We start from the raw sequence: 17,303 nt of genomic DNA, 5'->3' as shown, positions 1-17,303 counted from the left end.
CTTGTCTGACTGGATGTACATGGCAGCGGCATTGAGAAGAGCTGAATAGAGCTTTCAAAGAGCAACACAATCAAAAGCCAATAATGCAACAGCTGAACAGAGACACATGAATATTCTAATGCAACCACTGTGTTGTACAGCAGTAAATCAAATGCCCGAGGGCATGAGCTAAGTGAATATTTCTCACGCATTTTCAATATTACTGAAATATTAATGAGAGAACTTAAATAAGAAAATCCCTCCCTGGACCTGCTTTACAATCAAATTTAAAAGCGGAGCCCTGTGTCAGTAACATCATTAATATTATGGATGCTTCTGTAATCATTCCATCAAAGAACTGAAGCTCTGCATTGCTTCCCAAATGGCATTACTGGAGCAAACTGAAAAATGACAAATGATTTATCACATTTTGTACATTTTGCAAATTCATCAAACCGATATGGTGTTGCACTGATACGGCAAAGTTTTACATTATTTAGGGTAAATGGATGGGCAACTTTCTCAGAGGATCAAAAGTATCAAAAGTGAACAATATTAATAAATACTAGTCGAATATGTTCTTGAACAATGCTTATCAAATTTGTTTACAGCAAGTCTTTGGGGAAGCGAGGTTCATCATGATGAAAATGTATGTAACAGTCTTTGTTCAACCTTTAACCTTAGTTCAACCAGTTTATAGTTGAACAAGTTAATAGTTACCAGTTGATGTCAAGCTCCGTAGTCCATATTTTTGGAATTTGGAGCTTTTGCACACATATTTTAAGTATATCATCCATTGGTATAAAATGCATTAAAAATAGTTTTAGAAAATTGAATATAGTGAGTAAATCTAAAACCTTTCAGTTTACAAAACTTGACAACAACACACTCTAAAAAATGCTGGGTTAAAAACAACCCAAGTTGGGTTGAAAATGGACAAACCCAGCAATTATATTGCTGGCTTAAAATTAACCCAAAGTATGTTGGAAATTAACATGTATTAATATGTTTAATAAATGAACATTTATTAATACATTTAATGAATAATAATTAAGTTGCTTATTAATAAATGTTCACCTTTTGATTATTATTGTTGCCTTTAGTAATTATGTGCCCGATTTTTAATTGCCAACCTGTTTTGGGTTTATTTTAAGCCAGCTATATACTAATTTTTAAACAATAGTTCTGTTAAATAAAACTACTCAGCATGTTGGGCAAACATTTAACCCAATTGCTGGGTTAAAACAACCCAATCACTGGGTTTGTACATTTTCAACCCAACTTGGGTTTTTTTTAACCCAGCATTTTTTAGAGTACATCAACAATAACAACAGAGCAATTAAAACCTTAGTTATTATTCATGCTACATGCAGTGCATGCTGGGAATACCAACATCAAGTGTATTTCAATTCATTTTATACATTTAAATCTGTGTATACAAAAATACCATATGGTTTTTGAATTGAGTACAAATATAGAATATGCTTAATGCTGAATTAACTTATTTACTGTATAAAGTAATGCATCTTTTGTGCTGTCTTCATAACAAAGTAACTTGTTTTTACATTCATTTTCATTGTATAAAAAAGGAAATGGCAAGAAACAACTAAACTTCCTCATTGTGTTCCACAGAGGCAGGAAAGTCTTACATGTTTAGAACAATATGGCAAAGTGTAAATGACAACAGGCTGTTAATTTTTTGGTTGAACTATCCTTTTAAGATATTGAGGTTTCAGGACAAATATCTCCTGTATAGTCTAGTCTTATGGTAATACTCTGTTCTCTTGCTGCCATCTTTTGTCTTGTTCTATAGCTTACTCATGCTTTATCCCTCTCATCTTTCGTACTCACCCTCCCCACCATCCTGTCTGCCAAAGGAGTTTTTCCAAGGAGAACTTTTAGGGAGGGGGAGAAGAGAAGGGAGCCGGAGTTAAGGGAGAGGGGTAGCGGTCTTAGTATCTGACTTGTTAGTCCACCACTGTCCAATTTGTTGAGGGTGGTGCGTTTGATTAAAGCAGGGGTCCCTCCTGCTGCTCGCCCCTCCCATCAATCACAATGATAAGTCCCAGAAAGGCAACATATTGCCTGGGAAGAGGACGGGGAGGGATATCAATTTCACTGTCGTGCCGTTCTCACTCCCACCCTAAACATCTCGCGCCGTTTTGGTGGAAGTGCAGACCGCCAAGGAGGAGGTGAAGGGGAGAGAGGATGTAGCAGTTCTGCTGGGGTTTGAGGGGGCAGCCAGGGCTCTGGGGATTGGGAAGGGGGCAGGTTTGCAGTTAGAAAGGCTGGTCAGGGTCAGTCGAAGTTTGTTAATGTCTTTTTTTCTTCCCTTTTTCAGGTTAAATATGGTAGGTTCTAATACTGGACTCATTTGTGCTGACGCTGTTCGCACCGGGCCGTACGCCGCATGAGGCTGCACAGGCTAGCTTCCCCCCGTTGTGCTAAAATACATATAAACTGCTTCCCCTGTCTTGTTAGCAACATCTATGACATTAAACCAGCTGCCAATCAATAGGTGTACAAAGGTATGGATGGCAGACGAAGGTGAAGGTCATGATGACTGGCTTAACTCTAAGGAAAGAAATAAATGCATGACCACAATAGCTGTTATTCAAATTAACTTAGATTACTTGGTCATAGTTGCCCTCCTTTACCAACACGACCTCTTTTGCAATATTTTCACACAGAGACATTTAGTCAAAGATTTAGATTAGAGATTGACGAAAAAGCTTTAAAACATTCGGTTTGTACAGGAAAACATTAAAAGCTGAACTGAATGCAATATTATATGATTTGGAAAATTTGTAACACTGTACAATAAGGTCTCTTTTGTTAACATTAGTTAATGTATTAACTAACATGAAATAATGAGCAATACATTTGTTACAGTATTTATTATTCTTTTTTAATGTTAGTTAATAAAAATAAAGTTGTTCATGTTAGTTCAGTGCAATAATTAATGTTAACTAATACAACTTTTAATTTTAATAATGTATTAGTAAATGTTGATATTAACATTAACTAAAATTAATAAATGCTGTAAAAGTATTGTTCATTCTTAGTTAATGCTAACAAAAGTAGATAATTAATGTTAACTAATGAAACTTTATTGTAAAGTGTTACGGCAAATTAATATTGTATATTATGCAGAACAATATCAAATAGAAATCAAATAATCATCATTATAAATTTAATTTATCAAAATTCATGTATCAAATTTCGAAATTAAATAATAATCGCCATCGTCCTAAATTTAATATTATATATAAATGGAAATACATTAAAAATACTTAATTACCTGTGAATTAATATAATAATTAAATTACTATTAGTGTTTTTTAGCATTACTAGTTCATAAAGTATACTTAAAAAAAAAAAAAAAAAAAAAATTATATATATATTAGCATTAATAAATTTAGACTCTTTAGATTCTTTTTTTTTTTTTGTAGTTTTGATCCTGCATAAGCTGGAACTGACATCTTCTGTGAAGTGACAACATATGTCTTTTTTTCTTTGATAATCTTTTTATATCTCAATTAGACTTTGCTAAAGTGCACTCAACTCTGTGTGGACCTCAATCAATTCTTTTTCATCTCCCCGAGCTGTCGTCAAACATAACAAGATCACAGCAGGAAGTTCATGTCACCAACTTCCCCCCTGAACATGATAACTTCATCTGCCGCTAGATTTCTCCGCCAAAGCTCCCATCCTGTCACATTCACACACTCAGTCACGTACAACCGTTACCAGCGTTTGCTTTCCATCTAATGGAATCAAATGCTGCAAAAACCCCAAACGTCAGCGCTTTTCATCACTTTGCATGGCCGCTTTATTGTCCTTCTCTGTGCCTTTTGAATGATAATGATACAAATTACAGTTTGGCTATATTAATAGCCAAACCCGAAAGCAGAGAAAGAGAGAAGCGAGGAAAGGGGGGAAAAAAGGTGTCTGCCTTTTCACCGTTGCTAAGTGCTAACGTGGGATTTCCTGAGCCCATTGTCATGTCAACTGGACCGGCAGCTATTCCATTGTGATGATAATGGATTCGGTGTTGTTGGCTCAGAGGTCACAAGGTCAACATAAGCTCCTTAATGGACTGTGAAATAACTCTAACTGCATTAACCTCCCCAGATCACATGGTGGGGAAAACACTCTCTCTCCTCAAATCAGAGGCCTTTATAGGCACCACGCGATTGGATTGAATTTTAATTGGCAAGGCGTACACCTGGCAGCAGAGCAGAGATTTTAATCTTTCAGAAAGGTGAGATAGGGAAAGATATGGTAAACAGACAGAGGTAACGGCTGACGGGGTTGTGAGGGTTAGAGCTAGAATATGGAAGGTCACCGTGGCTTGCCTTTAACAAAAATGGCTTTTCACTTGAACGTGTTTGCATTTTCATTGCTTCATTGTGTTTGCAAGCTTGAACCATTGGGCATCTGTGCTCACATCCAAGAGTGGGCTTCCCTGGAGACAAGAGCCAGGAGGGGCATCACATCCTCACATTTGGCAATGGGAAATGAATGTTTAAATCATTGTGATTATCGAGGCTTGGAATTTGGTAGCTTGACATTAAAATAGTTGGGCTGGTTATAAGAAAAATGACTAAAAGTTGAAAAAGATTACATTTTTAGATAGTTATGTAATTTCCACACTGTAAACCCAAATAATTTGGCAAAACTCAAAAAAATTGAGCAATCAGTTGCCTCAAAATTTTTAAGTTAAGAAATTCAAAGTTTAAGCAAGCAGAAGTGGCAGATTTTTATTTTGTACTCATACATATTAATTGTTCTTAACTTGAAATGTTTGAGTATCCTAATTCATACATTTACCTTAAAATTATCATGCACTGTAAAAAATTAATGTGATTTTAATGGTAAAGTATTGTGAAAACGCTACGAAAAAAAAAAAACTGTAAATAGGTTAACAGTAAGTTCCCATATTATATACAGGGAAAAACTGTAATAGCCCTTACCAGACATTTTATGTAATTTTCACAGTAAAATGCTGTAAATTTGACAATTTTTATAAGTAAAAAAGACAAAATCAATGTATAATTTACAGTCAAAAACTGTAAACTGATATTCCCACAATTCCCTGTGTGACACTCCACATTTGAAAGTATTTTGTTTAAATAATCATGTTTCTTAATAGTTTTCTATTATCAGTTATGTACATTAGGGTTTTATGTTACATCTTCTGTTGTTTAATGAATGTTTATTGCATTATGTAAGTTATGATGGTGTTTTGCATTTGCATGAATGACTGTGCACCTTCTTTATATCAGTATATACTTGAGCTCGTGGAAAAGTTACTTGTGATGAACTCTGATTCTTCATGTGGCTTTCTCTTTTACCACCTGCATTATTATGGTGGTTATCAGTATATGTTAAAGATACAAAACATTGTTGAATTTATTGATTTACATTCAAATGGTCTTGTTTGTAAATTACAGTTTTATACTGTAAAATGTACAGTTTGTCTGTAAATGTGTTTACAGTTTTTCTGTATTTTTTAAAAAATTATTCTGGCAACCACATCTGCCAAAATTATTTTGTAAAAACTTTTTTTTAACAGTGTGTAACCTCAATGTAAAAATTTTTATTAGTGTAAACTTAGCTAGCTACAAGCTAATTCAGAAAAATTCTAATTTGCTAACATTTTAACAATAGCATGGTATAGCACTTGCTGAATGAGTACAGAAATATAAAGTATTTAACATACTTGCTCTCAGATCACCGCATGTACCACTTGCCACCATGATGATAGTTCTCAAAAAAACCCACATTAACAGAAACACTTCTAAATGAGCATAACAAAACATTTATCACTACTAAATCTCCCACTTAACATTAATCTTGCAAAAAAGAAAAAAGAAAAAAAAACTTTATTTAACACTTAATTTTACCATTTACTCTACCTTTCGAGTGCCATGGGTAAAGCATGCTGGGAAATAGAAATCCCAGCCCAGTTTCAGTTAAACTTTAGTTCATCTTAATTAAAAGAACTGAGTTCATAAAACTTAAAATATATCAGTTCTGTGAACTTGAAAGAAAAAGAAAGTACTAAATACTCATAAAAGTTGATTTGACTAAACTAATTTGTTTAATTTAAGTTTGTCCTACTCAAACCGATTAATTATTTTGAGCGTTAGGGTTTACAGTGCACTCAAGCTTAAATTTCTGTGTAGAAAATATTACTTGTATGAATTTTTGCAAGACAAAACAGGTGTCTATTTTATTCCAAAGATTTCCATGGCATCATTCATCACAGAATGGAAATAACCACAAACATAATTGTGTGGTGGAAATGTTCTTGAGAGTTTTCAGTTCTCCTGTGATATATTCACTTCACTAAAAATAATTCAACTTATGCGAGTGCGAAAAGTGTGTTTTAAGAAAAAACAAATTCTTCTAACAATCCACAGGGCCTAAAGTGTCAATGCATAGTCAAAGAACCAAATCCAAAAATAAAGTACTAAGCTGAGGGAGGGCTCTGGAAAGGCATAATACACTTTATACGTCTTTACGGTCAGTATCAAGCCACTTCAGCTAGGAAATTAGGGCATGCTTCAGGAGAACTCAAAGTGCCTCCACCCTCCTCCAGAGCAAATTGCAGGTGGCGAAATGAGGTGCTGAACTTCATAACGCTGATGGAGCATGTTCCATGTGAATATAGGATAAACATCAATTAATTTCAGTCAATAAATAACGCTTTGAGGTCTTGCGTCAAAAAAGCTGAACAATTACTTTTCCATTTTTCTTGCCAAATGGGCTGATGAGGGAAAACAGGGGATCCGGCCACGTAAATCAGTCTTAATTTTGCCTTCCCCATTAAAAAGCCGCCATTAAGACCCTCCTCGCCTCATTTCATCTTCTTCTTGTTTCACTTTTTCAATTTGTGCGAAAGGGGGAGTTCACTCATCATAAAATTTCACTTTGGCTGGCCTATCATTTGCATCTGAGCCAATAAATAGCAATTAGCATTAACAATTAAACCAGAGAGTGGAACCAATGCCCGCTCCCTTGGAAAGCTGATGAATGGCTACGGGGAGGCTTTTTTCAAAGGGAGCTGGGGGACATTAGCTTCAGTGGCCTTGCCGTAAAACCGCGCGCTCCAGGAAAGGAGTACATCCTGGGCTAAATGCTGATTTATTTGGCTCCAGACACATCTCTCGTGGGGGCTGAGAGGACGCTGTGCACGTCTGTGGGTGGCATATTTGTGTGAAGGAAAGATTTCGAGGAATTTCAATCCAATCTGCCGCCGCGACTTCCCGCTAAAGTACATAAGTGTTATGTGGCGCATAGAGGTGTAGCGAAATCGCATTTTATCCTCACGTCTAGGTGAGACGAAGTTTTGCCCTTGCACATCGCAAGCATACGTTTCCTACAGATCCAGACTATAACAGTCTCAGCTGTACTTTTCTCAGTAATAACCGGAGCGTGACACCTCATGTAGTGTGTTATCCGTGGGTGGCATATGGGTCTGTTTAGCCTGGTGTAATATGAAAGCACATTTTTAATGTTTCATTTTAGTGACCCATTTTATTCCCCCTCAGCAGGACATGAAAGTAAAGTGCAGGTTTGAGAGAAATTGAGAATAACCTCTAACGGTAAGATTCAGACACTCTCTAATGATTCAAACACAGCACCTCTGAGACAATGCCAGACGAGAAATTGCGTCGGTTAATGACGTGATGACTTACTGCACGAGACCCCTCCTCTCCAGTCTTGTATGCCTGAATGCTTGGCTTTATGTACACAGTGGGTACACCGTTCAACTCTGCTGAAAAGGAGATCATATTGTCCGTGCCTTATGATTGCTTTTGCTTGCATTAATCATCCAGTAAAGCACTGACACAGCAGTATGGGCGCCCTGCCTAACAAACCATAGACTAAGGACAGTGACACCCAAAAGCGAAAAAAGGGGTCCTGGTGAAATTGGAGGAGAGCGGCAGTCATTTTTTTTTTCTTTCTTCTTTTTTTTTTATTAACATCACAGGCCCATTAGAAAGCTCCTTGTTCACCTTCAGTGGAGCAGCAAATGAAGAGGCTCCAGAGCACAGGACTCCTACCGTCTCCACGCGGCCACGGCACAGGCCAGCGCCAGTCATGTTGTAACGCTTGTAAGAAACAGATGTTCCTTCCCTGACAAATCTCCCCTTTTGATTTATTATTCATTTGCTCAGATCACAATGGAGAAGTCTTTGGCTCATTAATTAAATCCCACGCAAAATTAAAAAATAAAAAAAACCTGACCCTCACAAACTTCTTACCAGCAAAATCACTTTGACACAATAACAACTGAGAGAAATTTTTAATGAGAAACAAAATGCCTTTTTCTCTACATAAATGTTAAATAAATGAAATATAAAATATTGCAGACTAATATATTTCATATATTACATGATGACATTAAAACATGACTTCATATGTAATTATATATTTCAAAGAAAGAATTTTAAAAGACTGGGCCTGAAATCAGACAACTTTTGATTACTGACATTTTGAATTATATGACCAAAATATTGATGTCTGACATTTACAACGCATGTTTACCTATACATAGCTATCTTTAGTGCCACATAATTCTTAAAAAAAACAACAACAAAAAAAACAACATTCTAATATGCTTATTTTCTGCAAAAAAAAAAATAATAATATTTTTTTTATTATCAATCTTGAAAACAGCATTTATTTGAAATAGAAATCTTTTGTAACATTACAAACATCTTTACTGTCATTTTTGCTCAATTTATTAAATCCTTTGTAAATAAAAGTATTAATTTCTTTAAATTTAAAAAAAAACTTATTGACCCCAAACTTTTGAAGGGTAAATATATAGCATTTTAGTAAAAGTAAAAGGCTAAATATCCCTGCTCCAACCATATATCAGTCAGTCATGACATCCTGCTGTGCTTGTTATTAAAATCACACTACTTGTGAAACACAAGTATATTGTGTGCAATAGCTGCCAATTCCAGTGTGTCAAACGATCTTTTAATTAGTCCTTTTGCTTCACTTGTTGAGAGCAATTAAAAATGAAGAAGCTGTCCCACCGGTCAATCTCCAAACTCTCACCAAACACAACGCCGCTCTGGGGGAAGTCATCGCACAGTTGGATAATGCAGATGTCTATGTCACACCCCAATTAGAGTGCTCTCACACTCCTGAAGGGTGACAGTCTCATAGCGACTGTCTGCCAATCACATTTTGTCATTTCTATGACATCATTTCGCAATCGTAGCACATGCCAAGTCATCCGCTGAAATCTAATCTGCATCCTGCTCATAAATAAACTGTGTCAAGTGACATTTTATTGCAAGCTAAGATTGATTGTGTTATTCCTGTATAGAAGCCTATAATTTGGGCTGTAATCCTTATAAATCCTATCGTGATACAAATGAGACCAGCGTTTTTTTTTATACAGGCGTATGCCCAGAGCCCTATACGAGCGCTGCACAAAATTAATCTGACACACACAGGAATTTTTAGGAGAACTTTAGCTGTTCCTAACATGTCTGGTGAGATCACATATCCCAAGGACTGTCAGACAAGATCCAGGGTGTTCCAGTGGTTGAAGGTCAAGGACCGTGCGATAACAGAGCCCGTGCCATAAACAGAGAGAATGGTCACTTGACATTCGACTTTTTCATTACATGTTTGGAGAAGATTAAATACCTATTGACTGGCATCAAAATAGATAAAGGTTTGATCTTAATGTTTTCCCATGTGACTGCTTTGTTTGATGAAAGAATGTAAAAATACCCCTCAAGTCCCGGCCTATGAGGCGGTTCCTGATGCAAAAGCACTTTGGGAGCTGCTAAAATTAAGCGATGTCACTTCTCAATGACACTTTAATGATACTGGAGCTCAATGAAAGAGTTGGGATGCTCTGGAGCATCTGCTGGAGATAGTCAAACACACACACACACACATCCAAATGACAGAAACTTCCTTTGTCCCTGCTGCCACGAGGACCGTGGGGGACGAGGCCGGTCTAATTAAGTCAATCCGTGGGGAGAGCTGGTGTCATTTCTACTTGGCATCAGCACTCTGGCACTGGCAGCATGGTTGGCATTGAGCATCTCGGAGGAGAGATGGAGAGACAGATTTGAGGAGAGAGATAAGTAGGAGACATGTAACTGATTTGGCACGCGCCGAGTGCTTTGGCATGTCTGTGGTTCGGCGGCTCCTGTCTCTCTCCATCTCCCCAGGCTCCTCAGTGTGTTTGAGTAAGCACTCTGTGTTCCGACAGCCCATGCCAGCAGAGCAGGTACAACATGTCTTAATAGAGTCAACAGAAACGACAACGGGAAGCCTGATGATCAGTCGAAGAACATCATCAATTAAAATGTCAATACATTAAAACCAGTTTCACTGATTTTTGAGCACAGGAAAACAACTGGCTGCAACATAATGGGAAAAAAAAATAAAAATGCATTTTCAGAGGTGTTCAATTTATTCAATGTTTTGGTGCAACCTTTGGCTTCTTCCATTTTCTTCCATAATGTGTGTTTGTCATTGCTGTAACTCAGATTCAAAAAAGTGAACTGTCATGACAAATATTTATAATAAATATTTATCAAATAATCTAGCATTCAATTCCAATAAAGAAATAATTTAAACTAATGCTTGTAAAAAACTTTTAAAAAATAAATAAATAATAATAATAATTTAGTTCACTTTAACTAATTAACAGGACCTCAGGGTGAAGGGCAAAAATGGAACTATGGAAGCTTGTTTTTTTTCCACTTTGAAACAATGTGAAAAAAAAGGTCAATTATTGGGACATGTCTCCAAACTATTTATATATGTGTGTATTAAAAACTGCAGCATTCACATTTTGAAAGTTTAATAAGGGTGAGCTCATGTTAATAACTGCCCAAAACTGGTTTTAGCATGAACGGCGACTAGTGGTAAACCAAGTGGGGGAATTACAAAGAAGCTCTAAAAAATGTTTATTGGCAATTACATGATGCAGAAACACATGAATGCCTACTGCCACACTGCACAAGTAGTCAGGATGATGCATATTCCCTCTGAAAGAGTATTAATAAGGGTGTAAGTAGGCTTGACCCCAGAGTCCACTCATATGGTGTCTACACGATGCTGAATGAAGTCGGAAAGGGAGGGACGGCTCCTGCCAGCCTGATAACATAGGGGTGTTGGGCAGGGTGAGCAGGGCGATAAGCTTAAGGGCTACAGCAAGCCAGCAGCTTGGTGGATCGCGCTAGCCCGGGGAAACAGGGTGGCATGGCCGAGGTGCTGTCCGGCGGGAGATGACAGGAGTGGACAGGATGTCACCAGCAGAGCGCATGCCTTCATCCCCACGCTCCTCCTCAGTCTGGCAGCTGGCCCCGCTCAGACACAATGTGAAGAGACAAGCCAGAGATGTTCTCTTTTTCTAAATGTCACATGAACTCGCGCAACACAAATCGGATGGAGAAAATCATGGCCGCAGAGTCCCCGTGTCACATTTTATGAGTTCACGCATTCACAAATGCCTCCGTTTTCAGTGTTTTGGAGCCTGTTGTCTCCTTTTTCTCATCTACGCTACGGTCTCTACAGGTACAATCTTGCCCATAAGCGCTTTTCAAGGTTTCCTCCACGGTGGGAGTAGATGATAGCTTAAACTGTTTGTAAAACTGAGTGTTCAGATAAGATAAAGGCAAGGTTGAACTGAGCAAAGTTGACAGTTAGGTCTCAGGCACCATTGTAGAATCCAAAACACAGCTCCAAAAGAATCAGTTTTGGTTTGTAGAATGAATATTGGATTGTAGGGAATATGCATTACACTAGAAACTAAAGCTGCACTCACACCGCCCAGCCGCTAACATGACAATGTCTGCCGGTTTATACGCTCTCATAAAGTATGTGAAATTTTCTCAGGATCCCTAAGGCTTTCCCTGCCAGTAGCATGAGGTTACACATTTTAATGGAAATGTTTTCCTTGGGTACCACTCTATCCTCATTTCTATTGCAAAGAAATTTGTCTTTGCATCCCAGCGCGTATAAAGTAGTCAATCACTGAGGTAAGGAATGATTAATTTATGGCTCCTTCCTGCCTTCTTTATATAGCTTCCAGGGGAGCTATATGAGACTTTCTGGCAGGACGTACCACTGACCTGAATCTGTTACCCACTAAAAGTGCTCAACAGGTCTAAGGAAAAACTGTTGTGTATGTATGTATGTATGTGTGTGTGTGTGTGTGTGTGTGTGTGTATGATCAACTTAACAGAGAAGTGTGATATTGACGTCTTGCTTATTTATCACAGAAAGGTGATTGGAGGGGAAGTTATGGAACAAGGTTTAATGAAAGAATTTGTAGGACATGCTAAAAATAGTATTGAGTTTGTGTCACGTTCAGAGGACAGTACCAAAGTATTAAATATACAGTATTATTAATTATGTTGTCTATTGAATTATTGGCACTGTTCTGCAGTCAAGTGAGGCAACAAGCTGATGAATTGACTCTAAAATACAAAACACACCTTGCAAATAAGTGGAAAGCAAATAAGGGGAAGTTTGTCACACCAATTTAAGGATTGTGAATAAAAATACATTTTTGATATATGCTGCTATATGCTTAGAATGTGTCTAAATGAAGCAAAACACCAAATTTTACATTTGGATTTATCTACATTTCACATTCTTCAGCTTTGCCAGACTTACCAGTAAAAAGTTTGAAAGTCCTTATAGAAGTGCATGAATAATGATTTTTTCTCCGACAATTTTCTCATTTCTAGTACGCCTTTCTATAACATTCATCAAAGTTTATATGACAGAACATTCTGCTTTCAGTCTCAGCTTTCCGTGAATATCGTAACAATAAGAGAGGAACAAAATGGCAACAGACAAACATGCCAAAATGGTAATACTGGTATCTCACCACCTCACATCTAAAAACAAAAAAAATCATACAATGTCATAATTTTGATAACATTACACATTGCACTGTAGTACAATATTTAGAATTATTTATGCACTAAAGTTTAGAAAATAGGGCTACAAAAACTCCAGACCTTGTCTAAAATGTAAGACAATCAGCTTATATCACATTTAGTTCGTCTAACTGGTGTTAATCAACATTTCCTGAAGGTTAAGTACTTCCTTTCACTGGCCATTTGCTGAAGAAAAACAAAAAATGACTTGCTAAGTACTTCAGATCCTATTAATTACTGAATATGCACCAGAGTGGTTAAAAGCTAAAGCTACAGATCAGCAATTTATATAAGAATGTGACAGTATTATCTCTGGCTTTGTGTCTGATAGTGTGTGTGATATGAGATTATGGTATTTGCGGGCATTTTACTGAGTTAGTGGCGCGTGTTCTTTTGAGACTGCAGTTTGAGTGACAGTGTAAAGGACTGTTCATTAAAACATTGTGATCGTTCTGGTTGCTACAACTCCCAGCGCTTCATCTTTACCTGAAGCCTTCAAGGACACAGCAGTGACACAGACGCTGCAGCTACAAGTTACATGGCTTTAGGCCAGATATCTGCTGTGTTCTGTTTCTGTTTGTGTAGATTCAATTTGACGTCTCACTCCATTTTTCTCTCGTTTTCTGTCTCTTTCTCTCTTTGCTCTTTGCACTCTGCTATATTTTAAAGTTTCCACTTGTCAAAAAGTATAGCCACAGAAAAAGAGTATTTTTCCTTTGATGGCTTTTAATGGAGAAACTTTTATTCACGGTTTATGTATGTGAATTTTATTCTTTGCTCCTCAGCTTGTCAAATTGAATGACCGGAACTAACCGTTATATAACTACAACACAAAAATTTTGATTTCCTGTATATTTGATCAGTTCACTACATTATATTACAGATAATTTACCTAAATCCATTTCATTTTGGATAAAATGATATACTCTCACTAGATTGACACTTGTATTTCTTTCAATCCTTTTTTTTTCTCTCTCTCTTCAACAACAGCCCGAACTGAAAAAGGCTCTATACTCCACACAAGGGCGGCTGAAAGTCAGCGAGTCTGTGCTGGAGTCGGATGTCACATGAAGTCTACATTGTGGCAGCTACGTGCAGCGGCCTGTGGCTCTGGCTGGAAGAACAGGCAAAAATAGATTGAACATGCCGGTGCTGTGCTTGTTCCATTGCTTTGTGTTTGTTACTTTTTTCCCGCAGTGTTAGACTGAGCTGGGACAAAAGGAGACGCAGACTGCAAAAAGGTGCGATTTTGACAGATGAATCGGGTTGGCCAAAGGGGAGCCCAAACGAGAGACTAAATCAGGACAGAGGGAAATGCAGAAGAGTGTGTTTTAGACTCTCTTCATACCTGAACTCATCAGGGAGTCTGTGTGTGCGATTATAGGATGATCTTTTTTATGGTTGCTGTCAGGGGCGCCTTTTGAAATAAACTTGTGCCCTTCAAGACTATGCACTTCATTGGCAATAAACAAATTATATCACAGCATAACTATGGTCTATGATATATTGTTACATTTATATGGAATAATAATAGCAAACATTTAAAAGAATTGTTTTATTAACAAAATAAAACAATTCTTCTAAATGCGTATTTTGCAAAAATTGTCAAGCGACACTAAATTGTGCTTCATGCTCATTATTTTTTTAAATAAGTATTATATAAATAATAATAAATACTATATTATCACCCCGAATACATAAAAGTCATGAAGGGTCAGTTCCGGTAGCAAAAGCTAACTTTTTTGTAAAAAAGCACTTTTTTTTCAGTTAAAATAAATTTTGTTTGTAAAATTTGTTTGATTTGTAAATATATGTTTGGAAGGAGACATAACACAAGAAAATACCAGTTCTTACAGCATCCCACCACTATGACTCCAACCTTATATTAAATATTTCTGTCATATATTAATTCACCTTCATTCATTAGACCGGGGGGAAACACAGAGTCTAGTCTTATCCTTAACTCCCTCTATCATCTTAAGCCAAAACTGTTTACATCTACCATTTTCAAGGAATAGGTGAACATGTGAACTCACTCATACTATAAAGTTTCATGACCATGGCTGATAACCTCAGTATCAAATCTGTGGTTTATTGTAAATACAAAAGTTGTATTACAATAAAAAAAAAAAAAACTCTACTAAGAAATAAAATATACTGAAGTGTGACTGATTGATAAGCAATCATGTACCAAGTTATTTCAAGTTCTCTTAAATGGATATTAGTCTGAGCACCTTTTGACTGCTCAAGTAGGAGCTAAAGAGAGTTCAAATCATGTCCTAATTACCGCCCAGCTATGGAAACTAGAGCGCTCTGATTTGAATTTGCCCTGCTTCTGAAATAGCTCCCTAGGTCCAATTCAACATTTCACCAGGGCTGATGTACTGTTTGCAATATTTAAAGCCCAAATCATGTAAGGCGGAGTTTAAGAGTGGAATGAAAAGTAGAGAAAAAAAGTTTAAAAAAAGAAAAAAGAAAAATTGATAAAAGTGGAACACAAAGAAAGAATGTTAGAAACTATGTATAGGGGAGAGCAGGGCACAACCTAACACTTTTTGACTTTCTCAGTTTGTGTAAATTCACTTGGGGTTCAGCGTATTTATTTTTTCCCACATTCATTTCACATGTCTAGTACAATTATGTGGTTTTGTTTCATTAATACATTGTATAGTTTTTTTCTTTATTTACCCCGAAAGAATGGAAGTGAAATGTGACAACATGCCCACTGTAACATGTGAGAGGCACATTGTAATATGACCATATGTCATCTTAAAATGTTATCTGATCTAATAAAAAAAAAAAAAAAATATATATATATATATATATACATATATATATATATATATATATATATATATATATACATACAGCTATGGAAAAAATTAAGAGTCCACTTAACATTGATTTCTGAACTTGGAGTGGTCTCTTAATTTTTTCCATAGCTGTATATATATATATATATATATATATATATATATATATATATATATATATATATATATATATATATATATATATATATATTTACATTACATTATATTAATGCATTTGGCAGACGCTTTTATCCAAAGCGACTTACATTGCATTATACTATACATTTGTATCTGAGTATGTGCAATCCCTGGGATCGAACCCCTGCCCTTGGCATTGCTAGAGCCATGCTCTCACCACTGAGCTACAGGACAGCTTTATATATATATATGTATATATGTATATATATATATATATATATATATATATATATATATGTATATATATATATATATATATATATATATATATATATATATATATATATATATATATATATATATATATATATATATATATATATATATATATATATATATATATATATATATATATATAAATAAACAAGAAACTAAAATGTTGTCAAAATACAGCTAACTTTTTCATATAAAATAATTGGCATTTTTTATTTACAGCAAAAACAGACATAGTTCAAAACATAATAATAGTTCATTTCTGAGCATTGACTCTCAGTCTTTATGCACCTCTTTCTCATGGTTTATATAATTCACATATATTTGTCTCATTTTATATAAACACTAAAAACTGAGAAGGAAAATTAATTTCAGTAAGAAATTTACTTTTGCTATGGTTAAATGTTCAGTGATATCTTCCAAAGATTTTTGAATTTTGGTGTGGTTTTTTTTCTCTATATAGTGTTGATGGCAACTAGTAAATACACAAGGTTTTACAAGTGGTTGAATTTTATTATGAAGCATGTTGTACTGTTGTAATCTGTAATTATGTGGAAATAGTTTGTTTTTTTCTGTAATTTAATTCCTATGTGTTTACTGGGGAATGAAGTTTGTGATGTGCTGCCCATGCCCTATTGTAACTTTGCAGGATTAATAAAGTAAACTAAACTAATCTAAACTAAACAAAGTGTGGAAACTTTTAAACCATGTGTGTTACAACTATCCCACGTTAGGTTGTGCCTCGCTCACCCCCTACACACTATTATTACTTTTATATTTTGGCTAGGTTCATTTCATTTGAAAGTGTAATTTATTTTGCTTGCATTTGCCTTATGGCTTATCTGCTCTGTTTTAAGAATGCAATGGGAAGACAACCACAATGTAATATTAATAACAACTTTGCATCTAAGTGATTAAACAATATCACTCAGCTGTTTACAATAAATAAAGCAACAAGGAAATGAACCTCAAGCCTCGCTGATTTCAAAGCCTGGGAGATCTGTCCTTTGACATTTTATTAGTAGCAGCAGAAATAAAAATGACTTTTTTTGAATCCTCAACTTTAAAAAGATGTTGGTCCATTAAACCACTGCAATTAAGTTGCTCAAAACTCCCCCCTCATGCCATTAACTGCAATATCTAATTAAAACTAAAA

This window comes from Chanodichthys erythropterus, chromosome 18, assembly GCF_024489055.1.
Source record: "Chanodichthys erythropterus isolate Z2021 chromosome 18, ASM2448905v1, whole genome shotgun sequence".
Lineage (NCBI taxonomy): Eukaryota > Metazoa > Chordata > Actinopteri > Cypriniformes > Xenocyprididae > Chanodichthys > Chanodichthys erythropterus.
Note: the sequence above shows the minus strand (reverse complement) of the source record.